Genomic DNA, 27,534 nt, shown 5'->3' with positions numbered 1-27,534 from the left:
CTTGTTATAACATATGTGTGAGTTATTTTTGGTGTCGACACCCAATTCCCTATACTGTTCTGGTTCTTTTATCAGGATGTTGGGCTTAAAATTAATCACCTCCCAATTGGGAGAGCTATTTTCTCATTCGATAGCAGAGATTGGTCACATCAGTAGGTAAGCATTTAGTGTGCAGTGGAAAAAAGAATCAGGAAACAAAAAGTAAAAAAACAATAATTTACCAATTGAATGTATAACCTCTATTTATCATGTCTCCTCTCTGGGTGTCAATTCACTCATCTGGAACGAGGGGAAGTGTGATTAGATGATCTTTAAGGATCCTCTCGCTCTGGCCATCCTCAATCCTGTCTATGACTGAGAACAGGAAAGGAAGAGCCCCATGGCAGCTTGGAGGGGGCAGCCAGGAACCTAGGTGGTCATGGACCCTGGGCAGCTCTGAGAATGAAGGGCCTGACAACTGCATTTCTAGAACATTACCCTTTCCTCCTTTACCCAAACCATGTGCTGTCCCTCTAGCCTAAGGGACACAGCTAAGGGTTCTGCACCTGAGGTGGAGAAGAAATCAGCCCCTGACATTCTTGTCTAACAAGCTTACAATAATGATGAAGTTACCCACCGTGACTTTGTAACAATGAATAAATCAACCTTCCCAGTCTAACCTTATTGGGCACTGATACCATTATTTGCCAATTTTAGATATAAAATTTCACCTTTCTCTACTAAATAAAAAATTAAAGCTTAATAAACATCAATATCTTAATAATCAATATAGCTTGACAATCATGAATAACTCAGTTATCATAATAATAGCTGTAATTTACTAACCACTTTACTAGATACCAGATGCTTTGTCAAGTGCTTTACATGTATCGTTTTATGGAGTCCCTTTCAACCTTATGAATTAGGTTCTTCTATGATTCCCATTTAACATATGAGGAAACTAAGGCTGAGAGAGGTTAAGTAATCAGCCCAGAGTAATACAACTAGGAGGTGCTGGAGCCAATATTCAAACTTAAATTGACCTGACTCCAAAGACTGCTCTAAACCACTCTGCCTTTTAAATACCTTAAAAGTTTCATGCCTTTAGGATTAAAAGGCACTCTCCTCTTTGGTATGCCTAGACTTGTTGGAATGAAATTATCTATTGAGTCCTTCCATTTGCTTTGGCCAAGTTGGTAAGCCATCACATTTCCTGTCCTGTGAGTTTATATATCTGTCTCTTCCACTGGTAATCATGCAAGAGAAACACCCGCCATGTTACCCTCTCAAGAGTTTGGGGTCAGGCCACACAGCATGACAATTTTAGCAGCTGGTAAGACAGGAGCTAAGACCGTCAAGAGGCTAAGGTGTAGCTAAGAGTCCAAGAGGATCCCAAAGGCAGAAGGAACGAGCCTGGAACACTCCAAGTCACAACATGGATCCAAATCCTATAGGCTTGATTTACTAATGGATACAGGACCTTATCAGTCTACGCAGTTCAGGGGAGAGGAAGGAGGAAGCGTGAAGGATTTCCACTTGCAGCTTACTGGGCAGAACGGTGTTACATGGCCATATCTAGCTCCAGCGGAGGCTAGAAAATCTCTCTACACTAGATGAAGTCAACGGGGAGAAGGGGACCAGAAGGAATATTGAGGAAACCAGCCTATCATTCCTGCCCCTCTCTCTGACCGTTATCCTGATAAAATCCTCAAATAATGAATGATACCATGAATGTGTAAACATGCCCAACCCAAGAAAAGCCAGGAAATGGGAGGCTAAGGGAATGTGGGAAGGTATGAGTTTATCAAGATGACCAGGGTGTATCTGAGAATGACACAACTGTGTTGGCATATCCAGAACCTTAATACTAGCTACACGGTGATCCAAGCACTGGAAACGGATGCCTAACTCAATCACTGACAATGAAAAGGGGCAGAAAACGCTGATCTGGTTTATTCCATATTGCACAGAATATACAAAACTCTCATATCCTGCAATAGACAGAATATGGTCTACACCAACAGCAGAAAAGGGAAGCTAAGGGCAGCTTATGTAGTGGATCTCTTTCGTGAAAGTGAATCTGACCTGGAGGACCCTCCTTATTCCATCCCCTAAGAGATAGCCTCTGATGTGACAGATGTTATCTCACCCACCTCTCAAGGTCTCAGAATCACCAGACTAAGCTACCTTCTGAAGTTCAGGCTAACTTCTCACATGGCTGGAATAGCACACAGGTGTACTTTGGTGATGTAAAAAGAAGGTTCTACAGTTAAAACGAATAAATTGTTATCAAGTTTATGTACTGGTATCCTGTAAACTTCGTTGGCATGAATTACTTTCCTAGGTCTGGTTGGCTCTGAATGCCATCACAAGGTCAAACACGGTTCCTTGGACCTTGCTGACCCCATCATATGACATCTCCCCCTACACACACACACACACACACACACACACACACACAAGGTAGCTTTGTCTGTATGGCCAATTGTATAGCCTATAGATGAGAGGTCTGTATGCCTGTTACCTCTTCAAATTGCAGCAGAGAAGACAGATGCAGGCTCAGTAACAGACGAAAGGACTCTCTTACAGTCATAGTTGCCTGAAAGTGAAAAGCACTGCCTTGGGAGGCACTGGGTTCTCCATCCCTTGACACAGACAAGCATTGTTAGAATACTGTAGAAAGATTCCCAGCATCACAAGAGAAATAGACTATAAATCCCTTTTGTCTCAAAGGTCCTATGGTGCCCTGAAAAATTTTACCTGCATATCCCTTGAGTCCATGTAAACATTAGGAGCCATCAGAGGTGTGTGTTCATTCATTCGTTGACTCCTTCACTCATTCTTTTATTTATTCGACTAATAAGTATGTGCACACAAATCACCATGGGCCATGCCATGTGACAGGGGCTGAGAAAACAGAGAAAGAAAACGAAGCACTCTCCCTCCCTTAAAGAGGTCATGGGGATCCTTGAGTGCGACAAGTGCTCTGAGAGCTGAAAACCTACATATACACACTCTGCCAGATCGAGAGAAAAGCTGCTAGAGGGAAAGCTTTAGAAAGTTAAGAAAAAGCATTTGTTATCTAATCTGAAACCCTCTAGGTATGTAATAACATTGATCGCTACTATGTTTTTACGCAGAACTATCACTGAGTGGTTATCCATACAAAGAGTACTGTATATGTGGGCATCAATCTTATCCAAGAAACCACAGGTTATCAGAACTCAATATGTTCATAGATAGATCATCAAATCTACTCCCCTGTTGTATATGGTGAGAAACTGAGGCCAAGGGAGGTCCAGTAACCTGTCCAAAGTCCCAGTGTGATTTTTTGGAGCCAAGCCTAGAATGAGGTGATTGTGTCTGTCTCACTTGTATAATGTCTACTTGGTTTAATGTTTTATTTTAGATGGTGGTGATGATGATGGCGGCTGTGTACGAAGTGCTCGTCTATGTCAGAATACTGTCAAGGTGCTTTAAGGGCTTGCACTGTTGAATCTAAAAAATAAGCTTAGAAGGTAGGTGTTATGGTCCTCATTTTACAAATGAGGAAACTAAAGACCAAATGAGTTAATTACTTTGCGAAAACACAGAGCTAGGAAGTGGCAGAGGCAGGATATGAACCCAGGTCTGCATGACGCTCAAAGCCCATAATCAGGCATTACACATCGTGACCTTGTAGTCTGCTCTGATGGACTGCCAGTCGATTCGTCCTGGGCATCCAGGATCACGAGGAATCAAACACAAGTCTTAGACCTCAGCTTAAAGCAGGTTAATGTTTGTTCGTGACGTCTTGGTGAGAGGGGAAGAAGGTTAGCTGATACTCAGTAGCATTCCCATCCTCTCCTCCCCATGATGAGAGCACCCTCCAGCCAACTGAAACAACACTGAGAAATGGAGCAGAGATAACTAATCTAGGGGCATGACCCACCCCACTGAGACATTCACAGCGTTGCCATAACAAGAGCAGGAGCTGTGATAAGGAGCTGGGAAAATCTGTTAGAAAGAAGGCTACGCCCAAATCAGCCTGTGGACACAGACCAGAATCAGCCCTGGAACTCACGCAGCTGGAAGAGCAGGCACGGATCCCAGGGTGCAAACTGTGTTTCCCTTTCCAAAGCGGCTCCTGATTCCTGGCTGGCTGAGGCTTGGTCTTTGTAAAGCCAATCACTCAGGCTTGGGAGGCGCCAGGGTCCCTTTTGGATTTGGCCCCTGGCTAACTCTCTCACTGTAGGACGTCTCACTCCTACAATACCTCCATCCTAGTTGTCAGCCACAAAGAAATGTATTTGTAGGTGCCAGAATACTCCATGCTATTTCTCAGCTCTGGGGTATTGGATATGCTTCCTTCTGACACTTCCTTTCTCCTTCCTTTTTTAATTTGAGAATATCTATTCGTTCTCCAAGATTGATTCAATACGGTACCTTATCTGGGAAGTCCTCCATATTCCATGATCCATGACAACCCCCATCATTCAAACGAGAATAATTTAGTTCCTCTCTTGAGGGCAATCATTATCCCTAGGGAGTATCTATCTCAGAACACACCCTATATTACAGTAAAGTTGCAGGTTCATGTTTCTGTCTTCCTCCAGTTTATACTGCTGCCTTTTGGAGAGCAGGGACTGTCTTGTATTCCTCTTCGTGTTTATAAGATGTAGTAAAATAAACATTACTTGCAGATTCTCAATAAATACTGCATGAATGAATATATGAATGTATAAGTGAATAAACTGATGAGCTCAAATTAATTTCATAAAAACAAACCCTGGTCTAGTAGCTGGAGCCGGAAATAATTTCTCTTTCACATCTCTTCTGTGGGCCTGACCCATGTTATCAGGTATAGCAAGAAGAGTTCTTGAATTGCCTTGATTCAGAGGCTAGGTGGAGGATCCACAGAGATGATCCAACTCAACTCTACATGGTCCACGTGGGAAACTGAGGTTCAGGTGACTCACCAACAACCATTCATCTCAGGGGTGAAGATTTTCAAGTGGGCATCAGGCCCTTTTCTATCAGTCAGAGTGGTGGTGATGCCGCAAGTTTAGGACTGAGTATTTAGGATGGGTCAGGCTCTATATTGGAGCTGGGGACCCAGTAGGAAACAAGACGGACAGGGTGCCTGCACTCCAGTGTTTACAGTCTGGGAAGGAGGGCAGACAGATGAATAAACAAAAGCACAGAGTGTATGAAGGAGGGACACTAAACCTGGAGCTGGACAGTCTAAGTTTCCTGGAGGGAGATCCAGGCTAGAATTGGGGGGATTCACAACTTGGATCAGTGTGGCTCCTCCTGGGTTTAGTAATGGCTATTTTTATTAACAGTTCTCCCTACCCATGTGATAGGATCTACTAACTGCCAGGTCTGTATAGAGTGATTTACAAACATAGCCTTTTAAAATCCCCCAGTTTCTCCTAAAGTTAAGTTTGATTGTCCCCATTTAACAGATGAGGAGACTGAGGCTCCAAGCAGCTAAGTAGGGATAAAGTCCCCCTTTCCCCAGATAGCGAGGGGTAGAGTCAGACTGTGGGCCCAGGCCTGCCTTTGACTAACTCTGCACCTCCCAGTCTAGCAATGGCTTGCTTTGAATATGTGCTCTAGGTGTTGAAAAATAGTAATTCCCAGATTTCAACAAAATCTCTCTCTTTCTAACAGTTACTGAATATCAACTAAGTGCTGAAATTGGTGCTGAGCTCTAGAAAGAGATATGAGGGAGATGGAGAAGGACCAAGAAGGACTCTAATTGCCAAAGGGCCGACAGTTCTGCATATAAGGGGGAGGGAGGGAAGGTGAAGAGAGAGAGAGAGAGAGAGAGAGAGCAATTAAAAGGCAGAAATGCCTAGAATGATACCCCAAGCACTGTGGGGAACAGAAAAGGAAGTGACTCACTCTTTCTAGGGAGGTCAGAGAGGTGGATCCTGTCATGATTGCTTATTTGTTGATAGCCAACTTCTCGAGGTTTAACTTCAGAATAATAACAAAGTCCTCCTGGTAAGTCAGGAAGTACAAAATAGGATCCAACTGGTAAGTTTTAACAAGACTGACTGTTGGCAACCTCTACACTTTCAAGATCCCGAGCAGCTAAACTCTTCAAGAGCTGGGTGATCTGATCAGCTAGTGGCTAGTGGTTCTCAAGCCCAGCTGCTCACCGGAAGCCCCTGGGAGGATTTTAAAATATACCAATACCTGGGTCACATTTAAGAACAATGAACTCAAAAAAAAAAAAAAAAAAAAAGAACAATGAACTCAGAATCACTGGGAGAGAAGTCACGAGTTGGTAGCTTTAGAAAGGACACACACACCCCTTACTGGGTTCTAAAAATCTGCAGCCAGCTGGGGAAGCCACTGCTGTTTGGGGAAAATAAACAGTTTTGGTGGCACTGAAGTGACAGACTGGCCTTAAAAACAATCCCTGAGATAAATGAGGTAGGTAATGGCTATTGTTTGATCACCTCTCTCCCCACAAGGCCTTTGCATACCCTTTTCCTTCTGGTTCAATCATCGTTCCAGATTTCCACCCACCCTTCCCCATTTAATTGACTCCTTACCCTGCTAGCTCTCATCTCAGGGCCTCTACCCCTATGGAGGCCACCAAATCAAGTTCCTTTGTCATCTGCCCTCAAAGAGCTTGTTTCGTTACCCCACAGCCCTCACCTCAGCCTGTAATTGTACAAGTAGGAGGGTAAAATACTGAAGTCCACCTTGCCCACCAGACTAGAAACTTCCAGAAGCAGGGACCATAAAAATTGTGATTCTGTCTGTCTGTGATCAGGACCTAATTCAGTGACTAGCACAGAGGGAGCGCTCAACAGATATATGTTGTATGAATGAATAGATGAATGAATGGATAAATGAATGAATAAGGAAAGGAAAGAATTCCTCTATACTCCAGGCCATAAAACAAAACCTGATCAGATCTAGTGTTCTTGTTGTCCTTGTTATCTATTGTTGCTGTTCTGTGTTTCAACAACAGCCTCTTCCATATCTGCATTTCAAAACCCCACTCATCTTCCAAAGCCGAATTCCACACCCTTCTCCCACACCATGCCTTTCCAAACCACCCAGCAAGAAGTGAATTTCCTCTTCTCTACACAACTTGGATTCCTGATTGGAACGTGCTACATGTCATCTTTAACACACACATATTACCACTTTCAAGAGATTATAAGCAACTTGGAGGTGACAACTGCTTACTTTATTTCTGCCCTTTCCGACTCGGTGCCGGGTAAAGCACCTGCCACATAGTAGGTATCCTGTAACTACTGGTTTTAATGCCTGGGTGAAGGAATGAGTATATATTATGGGTAAGTGGGCAATAGACTTCTGCATTCATTTTTCAAACACAAAGACACAATCACATAGATTCTTAAGCTCATATGTATTCCAAGGATTGAGTCTAGAAAAAAATTAGTAATCAGTCTTCTTTTCTCTTTTCCTTTGTAGACCACACTCTATTTTTTTTTTTTTAACTAGAAGAGAGAATGTAGATAAGACAGTGATTCTGAATGAGTTTAGATAATTATATTTTTCACACTGCTTAGCAGTTAAGATTGACAACTACTGATTATCTAAGGCACTGTGTATTTTTCAAAAAAATTCACAAAAGTAATAATTGGATATAACTGCAAAACCAATGGATAAAGTCTCAGCACACTCTTGAGTTTATGGACCTCAATTTCCCCATCCATGAAATAAAAGACATGGAATAGATCAGTGTTTCTCAGTGTTTATTCCCCCCAAGACACACAGCATAAGGTAAATATTTAGTGAGCATCTACTATGGTAAGCTGAAAATATGTCCCAGTGGAGAAGAAAGGCACTTCACAAACGGATAGAATTTTAGAATTGGAAGGGCTGAGAGGACACAATTATTAAAGGCTCCACATTATTCAGAGGTGGAAAAGGGTTCCAAAATAAGAAAGTGAGTTCCTCAAGGGCACACAGTGAGCCTGTGATAGATCTAGGGTGATTCTGTCTTTTTGTCTAACCGTCCTGATAAAGAGAGAATCTTCACTGACCTCCTAAGATGTAGTTACACTGTTTACTGTTATTTTCTCTTGGTTTAAGAGTTTTGGTTTAAGAGCATTATCACCCCTTATCATAACCCTTTGAAATAAGAGTTAGCTGTTAAAGATTATAACCATTGTTCCATCCTTTATTCCTAAGCCTGTGTGAGCACCATTTGGAATGGGATGGCCCCAGCAGCCTACCAAGGTTCTCATTACCCAACCCTTTGGGGCAGACTTTTGCCAGCCTCCACATCTAGCCTGGTGTGATGTATCAGGCTGGAACATAGTAGGGCCTCCCGGCCAGTGCTACCCACACTAAAGAGGCCCTTTGGCGATGTCCTCTGCTGCTGTTCTCGTTGCTGCTGCTTCAGATGCCAGCACTGCAAATGTTAGTGCTGTATACCAACTGCTAGAGCTATGCAGCCTTCATTTGCCTGATTATGGTTGAGACTAGTTTAAAAACGCATACGCAAAATGAGAGATGTCACAGGTGAGAATTTGACCTGCAAAATCTATTTATTTGACATTAAAGTAGCTTTGCCTAGTGATGCTTTTCCAGTGATTCCTAAATCACTGGAGCTCTAGTAGCCCTGAGTCCAGGGCAACTGATAGATTGTTGTCCAGGTTTCCCTTTGCCTCTGAGCCCTCTCCATCCCCGTCTGACCAAGTCCACTGTAATGATGACGGCCCTCACAACTTTAAACAGCTTCTCCTAGACACTCTTTCCAAAAGTGTTGACAGGAGACCAAAACACAGGAAGTGGAAGAGAAACACAAAATATCAATAAAATAATTTTTAAAAGCCTTTGCTGGGCTGCAGAAGGCTTGAGTCCATTTCCAGGTTTGTACTGACTGGTGATTTCAGTGGGTAAAAACGTTAGCTTCTCTGGGTTTTCCATTTCTCCATCTACCATGAAGATTCTTGACAGGCTTTTGTTAAGATTAAAATAATTCATCTTCAGAGCTAAAAAGGACATTAAACTGTACTACCCAAAACTAAAACATAATCCTGGAAGTCAGTTTCATCAATCTAATGCCAGAGTATCTGGGCAAAATGTGTCCTGAGAGGCTGGGGGAGTGACAGTTGTCAGCAGTAGGTGAAGACCAGTTCACTCCTGGGGGGGCTCAAAGTAGAGATGTGGCACTGGGGAGTAGGATCCAATCTCAGCTGAGGAAGAATAAGAGATGGTGAAGATCTCAATCAAGGGAGTGGGCTTCCTGGTCTAGGCACTGCCCCCTCAACTTGGGGATATGGCTCTAGGCCTCTAGCCCCCTCAGCAAAACTCAGTCTTTTTCCAGACCAGGTTGGGCTCACATCTCACTTCTCTTCAGGTACAGCCATGCTGGAGGAATTCAGTAAGGCTGACTGGCAGAAGTCTGCACCCTGAAATTATGGGAGGTCAAGAGGATCCAGGTCTTAGGTTTGATTGGGAAGCTGGAATCAAATAATTCAAAGACCAGGCTTTTACACAGACCATCACAACCAAAAAGGCTAAAATAAAGTGTAGATCTCAAAGGTCCAGAGCTAAAATGTCCAAGGTGGAGAGAGTGGTCATTCCCATTCCTTCCAGGAGGGAGCAGCCTTCAGAACATTCCTGTAGGCTGGTGATATTGTTTCTGTCATAGTCACAGTGTAGCAGAAGTACACGGGTCATTGAGTTCCCGGCACCTAATATGGGAGAGACTCTGGTCGGACTGTCTGGGACACTCAATAACTGAAACCTGGAAAACCCCATGAGAGATGTGATCAAGCAGAACCAGAGAATAAAATCTGCATGTGACTTGTGGGGAACAATTTGAGAGGACGGGGAGAGATGGGTTTAAGCGTCAACATGGTGTTGGTGAACTCCAGCCACAGAAGGGCAAGTTTGCTCTATTCCCCCAAATTTGCCATCTGCTTGATTCCAAGCCACATTCGTGGTCACCAGGCCAGTGCGTGACCCCCTCCCACTCTAGGGGAGACCTCCTGGTCTTCCACACTGATCCTCTGTGTGTCTGGCACCCCTCCTTCCCACTCAGCACTTCCAGCTCTTAAGGGTTTGACTGCCCTGTGATTAAGGAGGTTTGTTGGGTTCTAACATACTGAGGAAGCGGTGGGGAGAAGGCAATAAATATTTAATGAGAATTTTGCTTCTGAGTCTTCCTCTTAGAGGGGAAAATGGAAATCAAAAGTCTTCATTGGAACCCCCTACGGTTGGAGGACAAACAAATATGCTCCCACTGGCTATGAAAATGAGCCGCTGTGCACCTCAGCAAGAGGCAGCTCTGAGAGGGGAGTCTTAATGAATCACAGAGCAAAGAGCCCTTTCCTGGAAGGAATTATCCCCAGTGCTTTCTCTAGTACCACTCGGAGGCTTCAGCCTGACGAATGCAGTTATGGCTTTAGAGTAGAGGTTCCGGCTGATTGTAAGGGTGAGGTTTATGCAGCCTTCCCAAACAAGGCCCTCCACCCCGTTCTGAAAGCAGAGCCATCAAACTGGATCCTGCAGCTTTCTGGGGCCACACAGAGGGGCTATTTGGGGCCTCAAACAGTGACAGCCTGGAGGACAAAACTTTCTCAGAGGAAGCTGCAGACATGCTGAGGAGCTAGATTTGTGAGTTGGTACAAGTCAATGAACCTCTCTGTTCCTTGGATTTCCAAACCCATAAAATAGAGATAATACCTGCCTCATAGGACTGTTTCTGAGAATTTAATGAGATAATATTTTTTAAGAGCCCTCAGAATGACTGGCATATCATAAGCACGCTGTAAGTGTCAGCTACCATTTTCATTGTTGTCATTGTGGTGGTGGTGGTGATTTTAGAGGAAGCTGGGGCTTAGAACTGAGGTGCTGGACAACAGCTGCCATGTGAAGAGGTAGGTATGTGGTTGATACAGGGAAGAGTCCAGGTCTTCTTCGCAGTCACAGCTGACATGTATCGACTGCTTATCACGCTCAAAGGATCTGTCATTCATTATCCCACTTAACCCTCACAGTAGCCAATGAGAAAGACCTCACCACCACCACCATTACCATCATCATCACCATGAGAGGTGGAGATCAAACCCACGTCTGACTGGCGTCAAAGCCTGTGTTTGTTCCTTCTCCCACAGTCATCTTTGCTGCCCACTTCAAGACTTCCACTTACTTCAACATTGAGACACCAGTAAAGTATGACTGCAGTCTCTCATGCTGGCCTTCTTTCTACCATGTCCCTGTTGGGCCCCCTCAACTGCCACCACTGTTGATATTGACCTGAGGCCTCAAATCTGCTCTTCTTTTGAGATAATCCTAACCAGACCCATTGTCCCACTGTCCCAGCCACACCAGCACATGTCTTTCTGCCGTGGGCCCCAGCCTTCCAAGGCCTTGGAAAAACTCTGGGCATCAAATCCTTGTCTTTACCCTTGCTCCTCTAAGCCAGCATCACCTCTAGCCTTCTGCCTCTGTTTCCCCTCTTAGCAGTCTGTTCCTATTCAGACCTGTCCAAATCATAGCCTCTCACTAAGACCCTATGTATCTTGGCCTTATATATCAAAGCCAAATTCCTGCCTGGGATCCTATTCCCAATTGTCTGCGATTATGACACTGCCATCTATCTTGCTACTTGCCCTGACATGCGTGCCTGAGACCTTGCCCTGGAGCCCCTGGATGGTGGAATGGACTGGTAGAGCCTGAGGTCGCCATGCATCATGGACCACCATGAATAAGGCCTATCGTTGCCCCTCATTCTATGGCTTCAGACTTCCAAGCCAATCCAGCCCCCAGTAAAACACTTACTTCAGGCTCTCCTGGTGGCGCAGTGGTTAAGAGTCTGCCTGCCAACACAGGGACCATGGGTTCAAGCCCTGGTCCGGGAAGCTCCCACATGCCACGGAGCAACTAAGCCCATGCGCCACAACTACTGAGCCTACGCTCTAGAGCCCGCGGACCACAACTACTGAGCCCATGTGCCACATCTGCTGAAGCCTGCGTGCCTAGAGCCTGTGCTCCGGAACAAGAGAAGTCATCACAGTGAGAAGCCTGCACACCGCAACAAAGAGTAGCCCCTGCTCGCCACAACTAGAGAAAGCCTGAGTGCAGCAACAAAGACCCAATGCAGCCAAAAATAAATTAAATAAATAAATATTTAAAAAAAACAAAACACTTACTTCCTCTCTACTTTATTCAGATTTAGATAAGAAGAGGTAACACTTATCAAATGACAGGAAATTCACTCCTGTCCGAGGTCTGATTTTCCTCTATCTAGTCCTCATCTGGCTTCCTTTTTCCTGTTTCAAGATGTGCCCTTGTGCTCCACATCCATGTCCTCCTCACCCAACCCGATTTTCCAAGATTTTATTGCCCAGGGTGCCCCCACCCCTTACGTTGTCATTTTCATGTTGGTGGAAATAACCTTCTGCTCTGAGGAGATGCATCTGTACTTGGCCCCTGGGTCAGTCCCTCCATGCTGTCTTTTCTGGGTCCCACCACTTCGCTCCTCTTCCATATTCAAAAGTTGATTTGATATGGGAGGGCCAAGTGCACTGATGTATGAAGAGTGTCTACAAGGATCTGGTCTCTTCCTCCTTCCTGCAGACATCATTGTTCACCAGAGCAGGATGGGTTGGATGGTGAACTACTTGAGGACAGGAATGTGATGAGTTCATCACTGCATCCCCAGCACCAAGGACAGTGCCCATGACACACTGGGGTCCTGGTTCCTCATTGTTCCTTGGGCTCACCAATCTCTTTGGGAAGGGGGCTGGCTGCCTCTGTATGCTGACCTGAGAATCTGTTCTTAAGAGGGCCTGAGATGACTGAAAAATCTTGCCCATTTGGTTGTTATCTGACTGTTCACAGGTAGCCTACAATATTAAGAGCTCTAATGAGGGCTTCATCCCTGGTGATGACCTTTTCCCCACAAGAACAACACACTCACTGTAGATAAATGAATGGGTGAACAAATGAATAAACCACAAGTAAATGCATGCATACACTGTCTCTGCTAGAATGGTCTGCTCAGCTTCAGGGGGACCGCTGAGTGTCATCCTTTGGGGAGGAATAACAGATTGAGGGTCTCACAAGGGAACAGATGGGAGATTTGGGAGAACAGATGCAAGGCCAAGAAGGTCAGAATTAAGAGGCTCAAGGCCTCTTAGCTGCTGGTGGCATTCAGGGTGGCTGCAATCATACTCCCTTGCCAGGAATTCTGTGAGGCAACAGGGCTCATATCTGAGTCTCCCTCCCCTTTTCCCCCAGCACTCATTTCCAGTTCTCTGAAGGGGAAGATGGACCTGATCCAGGGGAGCCAGCAGCCCATATTGTCCTCGCCTTTCTTTCCGCTACAACAGCTGGCGGATTGCTCTGGGTTGAAGGGGTTTACAGGGACCCGGTTAATTGATGCACAAAACAACCCATCAAAAAGTAAACTGATGACACTGCTCCCTGAGGCATCAGGAAACCTTAGTCTTCGCAGCCTGCCTTCTATTGCTTGTTCCGTACCTGAGGTAATAATGCTTCCTCAGTAAACACCAGCAGGGAAACAGTTAAGCACTGGGTGGTATATTTCACTGCAGGAGGGCAATTCAGTGTGTGACTGAACATTCCATCACCATGTGCCATCTTCAAATTGCCCCAAAGAAACCCCAACATCCAGATGCGGTGTTAAGAACAAAGAGGGCTGGTTACGTTGCATTGTAGGCAGTGGACAGGAAAATCTGAGCTAAGGCATTAGGATAAATGGGATGATTGGAGAGATGGGAGAAAGAGCTATTTTTCATAGACTGCTTTTGTTGGTGATTTTTCTTTTTAAGGTAGAAAGGTCAGATTTTGTGGGGAGAAGAGCAAAGAGTCAAGAAATGTGGCTTTAAATCCCAATTTCCTTTGATGAATGCAGCATTCACCCCCATACAGAACCTTTCTGCATGTATATGATAATGTGTAATGCATATCGATATTTAAGAAATGATCTTTTCTCTACCTGATAAGTTGAAGTCAAATCTTCCTTTTGGCGGAGAGGTAAACTATCTCCAATGATTTCCTTTTTTTTAGCCATGTTATGTGCATGAGCCAGTGCTATGGGCTTTCCAGCCGTTAGCTCATCTAATTCTAGAAAGTAATTCCCCAAATCAATACTATAATGCCCATTTTATAAATTAGGAAGCTGAGGCTCAGAAGCTGATATTGTTTGCACTGGTCGTAGAGTCAGTGTCTTTTAGAGCTGGGCTTCTAGACCGGGGGCTGGTTTAACTCACAAGTGTGGCGAGGCACAACAGAAGAGTGGTCAAGTGTCTTGGATACCTAACTGAGGTTGCATCTTCAGGCTACCAAGTACTAACGCATTGATGTTAGGCAATTTACTCAACCTCTCCAAGGCTTAATGCTCTCATTTGTAAAACCAAGATAATGAAAGCACCTTCCCACAGAGTTTTGTAATCATTAAATGAGGTAATATATGCAGCGCACTAAGTAAAGGGCCTGGCACAGAGTAAATGCTAATAACTGGTAGTTACTACTGATTCATCACACCATAGGATGCCTGCAGCCTCAGTTACTGGAAGAATCCACTTCTCCATGGACCTGGTGTTGGAGACTCTAAGTACAGGTGACCAGTTAGGAGACATATGTCAATTTTCCAAGAGATATGATAGAGCCAGGGTGGTGGGAAATGAGAAAAAGGGATGATGTCCAAGGAAACTTAGGTGAAACATGGGAAAGACTCATCACCATCCATATCGGGCAATGTATGGGAGACAGAAGAGCCAAGCACAGCTCCTGGCCTGGTCAAGCCAAGCCTTTGGCTGGTTTGCTGTAACACATGTGGCTAAAACAGCTGGAGGAGGGAGCTGTAGCCGCCTGTCTGCAGAGGCCTCTTATCTAGAAGGCATATATCCAGGAACCAACATTGTGTGGAAGTATTAATCAATAACTCTATCCCTTGCTGAACTTATGCTTTATTATAAATAGAGGACAACTTGAATCTGGCATCCAGCTAGGGTAGAAATAGAATTAGAGACTCAGGAGAAAGCAGCCGTGGCTCAAGGAGTTTACTTCATCACACTCTGTTCCTGGAGCCTATAGGCTCAGTGTTCTTATTTAATATGAACCAAAATTCACCATCAAGTTCTTAGGTACCAGTTTGCAAAAGTCCCTGTGTAACTAAATTAGATTTGCTTTTGCCCTGCAAATTAAAGTCAGAACGAGGTCCAGGTGTAAATCGGGCTTGATCAGAGCAGCCTTCTAATGAAAGCAACAGTTGTATCCCTGCCTCCTTTATGTAGCGGTGAACATGAATCAAAGTCTTTTCTTTCAGTCTGAAGCTTAAAAATGATGCTGAAATCTAAGCAGGCCAAAGGAATGGATGAGGACGCACAGGACCACTTTTTCAAATCAAGTGTTACTCAAGTGAAGGTTTTCCTAAGAGCCCCTGTCTTGGCCATTGCTCCAGAAAGGCACTCAATTTGAATCCTTAGGGCAAATGTGCTGGACTTTGAAATTCTTTGTTTTCCTTGAAGAGTAAAAAAATATTGCAGACGTCAGCACACTGAGGACCACTGAGCTTCAAAGCACAGGGATTCTGCTGAAGGATGGTGGGCTGACAGGCAAGAAGTACTGACCGTGTGCCAAGCATGAGAGGTGCTAGGTTCATTGAGACTCAATGATTCAGCACCTGTTTATCGACCCTCTACCAAAGGTCAGTCATCCATACCTGTACTGGAAACACAGGTCCTAGCTCTCACAGAACTTATATTGTGGGGAAATATCCTAGTGGCTCAAGCCTGAGAGATGTTGAGATGTCTGACAAGAGCAAAGAGAGATAACCATCCTGACTGAGGGAAAGGCTTTGGAGTTAGACGTGGTTTGCGTTCAGGATCTGCCAATTATTTGCTAATTGGTCTTGGGGAAATTTACCTTAATTCTCAGAGCTCTCACAAAGGGCTACTATGAAATGCACATGAGATGACCTAGGGAACAAGCTCATGCACGATATATGCTAGGTATCGTGTATTGCACAAATTAGGGATGCTATTATTATTAATGACATAGCCTCAAGCAAGTTATTTAACCTTTCTGAACCTCAGTCTCCTTATCTGTGAAGTGGGGATAATACCCTCTGCAGGGCTATGAGAAGAATTAAATTGGATACTGTTTGTAAAGCACCTAGTCAGCACCGGAATTCAATAAATAGTCAATATTAGGGACTTCCCTGGTGGACCATCGGTTAAGACTCCACTCCCAATGCAGAGGGCCCGGGTTCAATCCCTGGTCAGGGAACTAGATCCCACATGCTGCAACTAAGAGCCCGCACGCCACAACGAAGATCCCGTGTGCTACAGTTAAGACCTGACACAGCCAAATAAATTTTGTTAAAAAGTCAATATTATTGCAACTAGTAAACAAAGCACAAATGATGTAAGCTAAATACTGCAGATTCAGTGCTATTTTGTCCCTCCTACCGACTGTGGAAAGTGTAGAAGGGGATTTTCTGAAACTCTGCAAACTGGAAAGTTCTTTCGAAAATCATCTCCCAGGGTGTCATTAGAGATATATTTTGATGAGGGTGTAAACAATTCACAGACCAAGAAATTGTATTTCCCTGGCGGTAAGGGTTATCCAAAAATCTAACGGGAAAAGGATTACTGCTGACATTAGGAACACGTCCACTCAGAGAGTAGCAAGTTGTAATAAAAAACCACCATCTGAGGTTGGAAGTGTTTGGGGTTTTCTTTTAGAGAATAGAAAGGGACATTTTTTGACATATATACCTGTTTCTCAGAAAAGCAGTATTAAGTAACTCCCACTTCCATTTCCAAGAAAGCAAAAGAGGCCCTTTGAGCAGATACCATTTAAGAGTTGGAGATTTTTCATTAAATGAATCCTGTTACTGCAAACCCACATTGGGCTATTCCTGGCCCCGAGAACGCAGGGTCTCAGTGGCTGCCCACCCGGAGCACCTGCTGTCATCCCTGGTTCCCCGGTCACTGCAGGGGTGATCTGGGGTCTCTCTGAGTGTGTATCTCTCTCTCCCTGCATCTGCCTGCCTCTCTTTGTCTCTGACTTCTCTGTTCGTCTCTCTCTCCCTTGCTGTCCACGTCTCCCCTCCCTCTCTCCCTCTCTGCCCCTGCCTGCCTCTGCTTCTTTCCTTCCATCCCAGTCTCTCTGTCTCTGCCTCGGTCTCTGTATCTCTGCCTGTAATTTTGTTTCTGTTACTAACTTTGTTTCTCTGTTTCTCTCTGAGGTGCTATCTGTCCTTCTTTCTTTTTACTTCTGTTTTCTTTCCCCCATTCTTTCTCTGCCTAATTTTCTCTTTAACTGTACTTTTAGGGGATTTCCCCCATCTATCTGTGTTCTCTCTCAGTCTCTGCCTCTATGCCTGCACCTCCCACAATGTCTCGCTCACTCTCTCCACCCTCCTCTTTCTGTGTTTCTATTTCTGTCTTTGTTTCAGACCTTTTTCTTCTTCAGTCTCTTTCTCTCTCTCTTCATCGCTTGCTCACTGTGTAGTCTTCTTTTTCTCTCTTCCCCTGCCTCTCTCTCTCGTTCCTCATGTTTCTCATGATTTTACCATGTCTCACTGTCTCTCCCCTCTCAGAAAACACACACACACACACACACACACACACACACACACACACACCCCTCACTCTTTCCCTTCCTGAATCCTGACCTGGTGGACCCCTCCACAGAGAGCAGGTTGTAAATTTAAAGGGACTCCATAATACCACTGGGTGTTGTTTGGTTTATGGTGCCTTCGTGAAATCACAGACACATATTTCATTCTAGCAGCGACTTCTTTCTGGTTGAGTCAGCACCATGCTCAGCACCTGGACACCTGCTAGGTGGCTGCTTCCCCCACCCGTATTCCCATGACCCCCAGGCCCAGCACCCTGGAGACCTCCTCAGTCCACACTGAACGGCTTTCCTCTAACACATACCTGGTCCCAAACCACACCCAGCTCAGGGGCCTTCAGGGCAGCCTGGACTTAGTCAAGTCAAATTCAATTTAGGTTGAAAGAGGCAAAGAGCAGAAATAAAAAGAAGCCTTTATTTTAAAGGGAGTGGGGGGGGAGTTGTATCTGCTCTGAGAAGGTGAGCCGCCTTGCAGAATGGTAATCCCTGGGAGACAGCAGTTGGAAAAATGAAGCTGGGGTGGGGTCCCAGTCCTCCCAGCCCCTTTGCTTTGCAACTCTGCCTTTGGCAATCTGTGTGACACTTTCCCGGGCAACTGCCTCTAGTGGCAAGAAGGTAGGATTTGGCTTTAAAAGAACTGGGTTGGAACCCTTTCTCCAACCCCTCTATGAACTATTAAACCTGGACAATTTTCTCAATTGATTCTGAGTCTCAGTTGGATCAGCTGTAAAATAAATTCCAGATTCAAGCCCCCATTTATCCAGCAGGCCCCACGTGTCAGGGAGGGTGCTAGAGATTGTTCGATACGATTGCATGGAGGGCCATCTCCCCCAGGCCCACCAGCCAGCCAGAATCATCCAGCACTCCCTGGCAGGCTCTGTTTCCTTCCTCAAGTCTCAGTTTTAATATTGCCCTCTATGCTGGGAGACCTTAAATCCTTTCTCCTTTACACTCCACATAGCAACCTGGTTATTATCTTTTTAGTACTCTGACAATTTATAGGTACATATGTATGCATTTGTTTATTTATGGCTCTTTTGCCCTCCTGGGACTGTAAGCTTCATGTGGGGAAAAAGCACATGTTTCATTCTCCATCATACAGCCACTGCCGAGGCTAGTGATATGGAAGCTGAGGTCGGGGCGGGGTTGGGGGTGGCAGTAGTGAATTAATTTGTCTGAGGGTATACACCTTGAAAGTGGTGGCACTGCAGCGGGGACACATATCAGAATCATTCAAGGTCCCTCCTCTCCTTCTTTCCTGACGACACTCGCCATATAAGAAAAAATTGAGATGTTATATATGTCAAGAGGTTTGCAAACTGTGAAGCTTTGTAAAAATGTTATTCTCTGTAAAGTGGGAAGGTTAAGCCAGATTTTATCTTTCAACACCTATGATTCTTTGAAATACACAGGAGCTTCTTTGAATCTTAAGGGAAAGTGAATGGAAAAGTTAAGAAGAGCCAATTAAATATGTTTCACCCGAAGAACTGACGAGTGGTAAGACCCTGCAGGGGCTCTGCACATGCTCAGAGAGCCCTGTTCCCCTGGGTGCGCAGCCTTGAACTCTCTGAAATTGCTGAAGGATTTCCTGTGGCCCAGATGAGCTTGCTCCATGCAAGACTCTGCAGCCAGGTAACAGGGTCCTCTGCAACCCCACTGCCATTTCAGGGTACTAGAGATGATCAGGGAAAACTCCTTTGACCTCCATTGTCAATAGGGTTACGATTATTATTTGATTTCTGGGGATCTAAATCCCACACCAATTACCCTCTCTCTTTCCTCCAGATCTTAACCTGATTCTCTTTGACATCTAATGAGTCAAGGGTACATGTCTTTATCTCCTTTTCTAGATGCCTCAAGAGATTCCTTTTGCCCCTATGTTTTGGTTGCTAAGACTAGGAGTTTCCAATTAGGTGTACAGTCTGGTTAACTGCACACTTCTGAGGGGTAACTTCAAACCTCTCTGGTTCAAACTGTTTTAGAAATAAAACTATCAACTATTATATTCCTGATGCATCATATCTAATGATATTATATTAGATATACTTATATTAGGTATATTAGGTATACCATAGTATACTACTGTATTATATATATACAGTAATATAGCATAATACTATTTCTATAAATATATAAACAAATATATATGTATATATACTATATTAGGTCTATTAGGTATAATTAGAATTATAAATGTTGATGTTTACTGGTTGTTAGATAATTAGCTTGGGGTTATTTCCTAAGGCTCCCAGCAGCCCCATGACACGTGTATCGTTGTTAATCCCATTTTTGAAATGAGGAATCTGGGGCTTAAGGAGATACAGTGACTCACCCAAGGCTACATGCCTAATAAAAACCATAGATGAACCCAAGCCCTGGCTGATTTCCAATTAATTATTTTTTATCTTAACAGCAATCCATTCCCATTGTTTTTACTTTTTCTACTGCCACTCTAGGCCACTATGACATCCCAACTAAACTATTGTCATACCCCTAAGCGGTCTCCCGTTTCCTCCTATACAGTCTCCTGTGTTTCCTCAAAGGTTTGTTCCAGCTTCAAACTGTTGATTCTAAACGATGCTTCCCAATCATACCTGTGAGCATTAAGGAATGTTCTCTTTATCACATGTGTGATTCTCCCCTACGGGACTATAGCCACTCACGAGATTCCTGGTCCCCGGCCGTGCTTCAGCAGATCTCCCCTCTCTATTCTCTGCTAATCTCGCCACGCCTCGCTCACCAACATGAGAACTATCGCTTCTGGGAGTGTGGGAGCAGCAGTTCCCCTTCCCAGGTAAAATCAATGACTCTCAGGTTGTATGGGGTCTAAAATGGATTGGGAAATATCATTAAGGATCTTCCCTATGACTTAACTCTAGTCTCTGCTTAAATAGACCCATGGATAGGAAACTTAATAGCCTCTCGAATAGTGCATTTTACCTGGAGACAACATGTATATTAACATGAACACATAACTAGCAAGTCTCTCACGTTCTCAGTGTGCTAGCCACTCTCCGCACATCGTGCTTCCTTTAATCCTCGCCCAAGTCCTAAAAGTAACTGTGAATAAACCCATTTTACAGATAAGGAAACTGATATTCAGACAGAAAGTGAGTTGGAGAAACCCCCAGGGTTATTAAATGGCAGTGCTTGGAAACAAGCCTGGGTCCATTACAAGATCCTATTCTTAGATACTTTGCAAATGAACACTGACCTCACGCTACACAAGGCCCCCAGGGAAGGGCTCTCGCTCTTTGTGCTTCCACAGCCCCTTGGCTGACCCCCCCCCCCCCCCCCCCGTCGTGAGTCACACGGTCAGGTCTGCCTCCTCTCTAGGACAAGCATTCTCTGAGCAGAGCCTGTTGCAGACCTGTCTGCAGTAAGCAGAGGACATACCCAGAGCAGGTAAAAATATATGTTTACCAGTACATGCTAGACTAGCACTGAGGTCAGCTTGATCTGCTCCACACGGATTATCTCCTTCAACCCTTGCAGGCGGTGTGGAGATTGCCCTTACCTTACCAATGATGAGACTGGGGTTCAGAATTCTTCCCATGGCACTAAGACTGCCCTTGCCTTGAGGGGTCAGATCACCATAGGACTTGCCTTGTAGCCGTGTGACCTGGATCAACCAGGAAGCAACTTGCCTCCTTTCTGACGTTCACTGTCACCTCTAGTTGAGAATGAGGCTCAAGAAGACCTGAACTTGGTTGTACTGAGCAACATGACTCCAGGTTATTGCTTTCTTCTCTCTGAGGGTAGCTCACACCCATACCTTTCCACTTCCTCCCCCTACTTAACATTTCCCATTATTTCTCCCAACTGTTGAGCTGGACACACTGTTGTTCTACACGTGCCAAACGCTAAGTGTATCTTTATACACAGTCACACTTAAACCTTGCAAAAATCCTACAAGGTAAATATTACTGTGATACTTTATATACTTGGAAATGGAGGCTCAGATAAAACTCAGCTGCCCAAGGTCACACAACTCATGCCAAATGAAACCTCATTCAAATCAGGACATGTTGACTCCTGAGACTGTCATCTCCCTGAGACATTCTGTAAGGCACTTCTTTCCCTCCTGTCCCTGCTGCCTTGTAGAAACAACATACAAATTAGCTCTGAGAAATCCCAACAGGCGTTTCAAACTCTGATAGAAAAGCAGAACTCTGAAGACTTGGATTCAAATCCGGATTTTGCCACTATTTGGATTGGGAGATTTCAATGCAGGTTGGTTTTCCAGGGTTCAGACTCCATGGACATATAATTTAATAGCTACTATATATTACAAATGTCTCCATTCGATCCTTACAACAGTCCTGTGAAATAGTGATTATTATTCCTGTTTCATAAATCAAACAAAAATAACTGGGTGACAGTTATGTGAGTAAAAGACATGTCTCTCTTAGCACTGCTGTTTCTACTAATGAGATATTAAACAGGGGTGCATTTTATATGTGGAATGGGCAGTGCAGATACTGCTACTATACAGAACCTATAATTAAAGGAGTGGATGTTTGTGACCTTGACTTGGTCTCCCAGTATCCTAATTAGAATTTAACCACCGTGGCATTCTGAGACTCATTCTGATGCTGGGGTACGAGTCGGGGGTGTGAATGTGTGTAGGCATGGCTCTAGAGAAGCCATCCCAGGACACAGGCTCCAGTCACCTGAGGCTATGATAAGCCAGCTGTCCTCTAGCAATGAGGTGGAGACCTGAGGTTTGAGCTGGGACCCCTGCCTCCACCTACCTCACTCTGGTTTGGACAGGGATCAAAATGGCAGCTCCTGAAGCTCTCCAGAACCCGCGTGCCTCTCACTTAATGCACAAGAAACCAATGAGCCTTCCCGGGTGTTCTTCTTGCAGATTTCCAAGCCTGGCTATTGGCTTTCTGTCACTTCTTTCAGGCCTGATTAACACAGTATAAAATTGAGGGGTTTTCAGCTATTCTTCAAAGGGAAGGAGTCAGTTTTCTTCCCTCTCATTCTGAAATAAGCAATTGCATTACCTCCGTATGAATGGAGGCTGGGGATGCAAGGAGATGGGATCAATACACAGTTAGAAGGAAGGCAGAAGCGGCAACAGCAGTGGCCGCGGTGCACTGCTCAGGCCGAGCTGCTGAGTCCTAGCATCAAGGGAAGATCAGAGGGGCAGTCGGTGATCTGTTTCCCTGCCTGTTGGTATAAGGCAAAGTGGCACAGGCCCTGGCTAATGGGGATTGTGATAATGGTTAATTGTTAACATCTACTGGGCACTTACCACTTGCTGTGCTAAGTCTCTGACATGATTATCTCATTCAATCCTCCCAAAATCCTTATGCGACTGGTACTATCATTGCCCCCACCTGACAGATGATGGAAACTGAGACTCTGAGGGCTTAGTGAGTTGCCTAAGGTAGCACAACTGGTGAGTGATGGAGCTGTATTAAATTCCAGATTAGCTGAGGTCAGAGCTTCTCTCTTGATCAACATACTCTAATGCATCCAGGGTCGAAGCCGGAGGAGCTTCCTAATTGGGCCTATTAGCTCAGCCTATCATTGTGGGAGACAGATGGAGGAAATCTTCAAGACTCAATAAAAGTGGCTTCCTTTGGGGCCAAGAAGCATTCTCTCTTGCTGATGAAAGTCTAAATTCAGAAGTTCCCGCAGGGGTCGGCAAGATGTAGGAGAAACGGCACAGAAAGATGGAGGACTCAATTTGAATCCCAGCTCCATTCACTGCCTTGGGACGGTGAGCCAATAACTTGACCTCTCACAGCCCAAATTTCCTGACCTGTGAAATGAGGATGGTGACACCTATCTTTCAGCAAAGTGCCTGGCCCGTTACTGGTGATTCATATCTGTTGGCTCCCTGCTCTCCTTCTGGGGGGCCTAAATCCCTGGGGTCTCTGAATGTATCCACAAGTCCATCCTCCACTTTCCATTTTCCAAGAAACTTGGCAGAAAGCATGCTCTCGTGCAAACACCTGTGGGAGATCAAACTCAAAGTTGAGGTTCTTGCCTTGGGTTGGAATTGTATCAGTGGTTCTATCCTGCTGAAGAGAAACTCCACTTAGCAGACAGAAAGGCTTCTGATGAAATATTTTGACATGAAAATGCATTCATTTTGTAAGAAAAATTTTCCAACATCAAATGTATGGCACACACAGTAGGAAAAAGAAAAAAGATTCCTGGTGAAGACTTTTGTGAACTTCTGCACTGGAGATTCCTCACCTTCTTCACAGTCATCACAGATCCATCTCCTTCTGCTCTTCCCATGTCCCCGACTCCAGTTCCTCTGGCCAATGCTTCTGTTCTGCAGAGCTAAACCCAAGTTAGACATGAGGCAGCTCTATCACCTCCTCCTGAAACTGGGTTAGTCATCCTGCCTCCCTAGATTTTTCCCTAGAAAAGTCCACCTATGAAGTAAGTGACCTGGGAAACCGTACCATTTCTGTGATTTAAATACAGATAAATGGACCACTTGGTCTAAAATGGTCAAAATGGTGGCATGAGAACAGATTAAATAAGATCTGCCCATTGACTGACTGAATTCACTGACACACAGTGCTAAAATATGTGACCTTTGCCCCATACCTAAGTTGTTCGTCAGGATGATGCCTCCCTTGAGAGAGGTGGTTCTCAGTATGACAGGACATTAGGATCACCTGGGAAGCTCTGATAAATTCCCCATGCTCCTGCCTCCCACTGGATCCCATAAATCACAGTCTCTAGGGGTGGGATTCAGGCATCAGCATTTTCCTTTAACCTTCCAAGTGATACCAATGTGTTGCCAAGGTTGGGAACTGCTGTTTTTATGGAGAAAGGACTAGAACAATTCAGAGGGAAAATGTCCTAAACCCCACTACTCATCCCTTCCCCATGGCTCTACAATTAAAGTCCCTGCCAACACCAACTCCCTAAGAACCTTTTCACGTGGCTTCATCTCTGAGGTCCCGGGCGTTTCAAACTGAGAGCTGGCTGGCCAATGATATGTGTGCTCGCTGACAACAATTCAGCAGCTTTTCTTGGCATATTTGAGCTCAAAAAACTGAAAGATAAAGACCTCACATTAAGCTAAGGGGTCTTGCTCTCTCTCCTCCAATCTCCCCGGGCTGATAAATAATGGATAATGAAGAACAGTGCTATTACATGCATAAAGCACTTGGCATCTGCCTCTAAGACAGCACTTTCCATCTAACCTGAGGTCCAGTTCAGCATAAAATCTGTTTGGTGGTAAGGCCAGGTCCTTTTGGAGGGCTCTTTGATGCTGCCAAGTTATTCAATGGAAAAAGGAAATAATTCAACTCTAGAATCAATCGCAATGTCAGTTTCTAAAAGGCCAAAGGGCTAGGTTAGTATGAATGAAGCTTCTCTTTCTCTTTCAGAGCATGACATCCAACATGTGCTATTTTTGAAGGGCAGAGCAGCAAAGCTTCTCAGAGAGGTCCATCTAAAATTGAGTCCCTTAGAAATCTTCTATTGTGTTTTCCTCTTTACAGAACATAGCACAACCATCAGAGCCTTGTGTGTGTAATTGTTCTTTGTCTCCTCCCACTAGAGTTCAAATTCCACACAGGTGACACCATTTCTGTTTTGCATCTCTTGTGCCTAACATAGCACCTGGCAAAAAACAGGCACTCAAATACCTGCTGAATGGATGCTGAAGGCGCAACATGAAACACCTGCTTTACAGAGAGTTTCAGGGCATGTTTTGCTTTATTAGGCAAACACTTTATACCTTTTGGGGAAACTGGGGCCTTTCAAAAGATGAAGAGGTAACATGGAGTTAGAGGCAGTCTTTCCTCTTCACTAGAAATGCAAACTGGGGAACAGCCCAGGTCCCATCTGGGTGCATGGCTGTGCAGCCCTGGAGAAGTCACATCCTCAGCTTTGTGAGCAAAAGAGAGATTTTATCCCAAGCCCTCTGATCACACTGATGTTTCAGTGAGACCATGTGCCAGAGGAGGCAGACTCATCAGTGAGCCTGGCATTTGGTAGTGGGCATTCTCTGCACGGTGGCACAGACTGATGTGGGAGCACCAAGGGCTCAAATGCCTACAACTTCACGTGCACTGTGGAATTTTGGGTCAATTACTTAACCTCCCTGGGTCTCAGTTTCCTCATTTAAAAAATACCCATGTTGGGCTTCCCTGGTGGCGCAGTGGTTGAGAGTCCGCCTGCCGATGCTGGGGACACGGGTTCATGCCCCGGTCCGGGAGGATCCCACATGCCACGGAGAGGCTGGGCCCGTGAGCCATGGCCACTGAGCCTGTGCGTCTGGAGCCTGTGCTCCGCAACGGGAGAGGCCACAACAGTGGGAGGCCCATGTACCGCAAAAACAAAACAAAACAAAAAAAACCCATGTTTAAATTAATATTTTATTAGGATCGTGATAAACACAATGTTTCTTTCACAACATATGTTCCACAGAGAACTAATCCTTCCACTGCCTTATAGATAAAGGGTTCTATTTCAAAATAAGCTTGAGGAACACCACACACGCTATGCTTCCTGATCTAGTTAAGATTCAACAACAAATATTTATTGAGCATATACTATGTGTCACACACTGGATACACCAGTGAACAGAAGAAACATAAATTCCTGCCCTCGTGGAGCTTGTATGTTACTGAGGGGAGACAGACAATAAACAAAATAAACAAGAAAACATAATAGACTAGATGCTGGTACACGCTATGGAGGAACATATAGCAAGGAAAGGGGTTGCAATGGAGGGAGTGAGAGGAAGGGGATATTTCTTTCTCTCATCATTTCTATAGAATCCCAGAGAAGGCTCTGATTGGCTGACATGGTTCATAGGCCCACCCCTTGGACTAACTGCTGTTGAAGAAACTGCATTGAATCTGTGATTGTCCAGGCATGGTCATGTCTGCACTCCTATGGATCAGGAGTCAGAAGTGGCTTCCAAAGGAGGAGGAAGACAAGAAGACAACATCAACTGCTATCATAGGCCACAGAAGACCTGGAAGACCAAACTTTTTTTTATGAATTAATGTTCATTGCAGCACTATTTACAACAGCCAAGATATGGAAGCAACCTAAATGTCCATCAACAGAAGAATGGATAAAGAAGATGTGGTACATATACACAATGGAATATTACTCAGCCATAAAAAAGAACAAAATAATGCCATTTGCAGCAACATGGATGGACGCCAGAGATTACCATACTAAGTGAAGTAAGTCAGACAGAGAAAGACAAATATCATACGATGTCAATTGTGCGCAGAATCTAATTTTTAAAAATGGTACAAATGATCTTATTTACAAAACAGAACAGACTTACAGATATTAAAAACAAACTTATGGTTACCAAAGGGGAAACATGGAGGGGAGGGATAAATCAGGAGTTTGGGATTAATATACACACACCACTATATATAAGACAGAAAACCAACAAGGACCTACTATATAACACAGGGAACTCTAGGCAATATTCTGTGATAACCTATATGAGAAAAAAACCTGAAAAAGAATGAATATATGTATATGTATAACTGAATCACTTTGCTGTACACCTGAAACTAACATAACATTGTAAATCAACTATAATCCAATAAAAGTTTTTTTTAAAATAAAAATAAATAAAAAGAATTTTGAGAAATCCTGCAGTGGATAAACGTGTAAATCTTCATTTAATCCAGTAGTTACCCAATGCTGTTAACCACATACCTTTGTTTGTGAATACCTATCAGTACACTTTGATAAATGCCTAGTTGTAAACTTACATGATTTCATCAATGCTCCATCTACAGTTCAAATAACCTCATTATTAGTAAATCTAGATTTTCTGAGCAAATTCTCAAGTTTTTAAAGGACTTTCTAGATTGAAGTATTTCATATCTCTCATTTTTTCCTTTAATGGAAGTACATCTTGGCACAGGTAAGTGTCTTTCCTCAAATGTAATAAGAAATCTGAAGGATTTAGCTTCTGAGCAGAGCTACCTC

Source organism: Delphinapterus leucas, chromosome 20 (genome assembly GCF_059928025.1).
Source record: "Delphinapterus leucas isolate spDelLeu-1000000601 "Yukka" chromosome 20, BTC_Dleu_Yukka2, whole genome shotgun sequence".
NCBI classification, from domain to species: Eukaryota; Metazoa; Chordata; class Mammalia; order Artiodactyla; family Monodontidae; genus Delphinapterus; species Delphinapterus leucas.
This window is presented reverse-complemented; position numbering follows the sequence as displayed.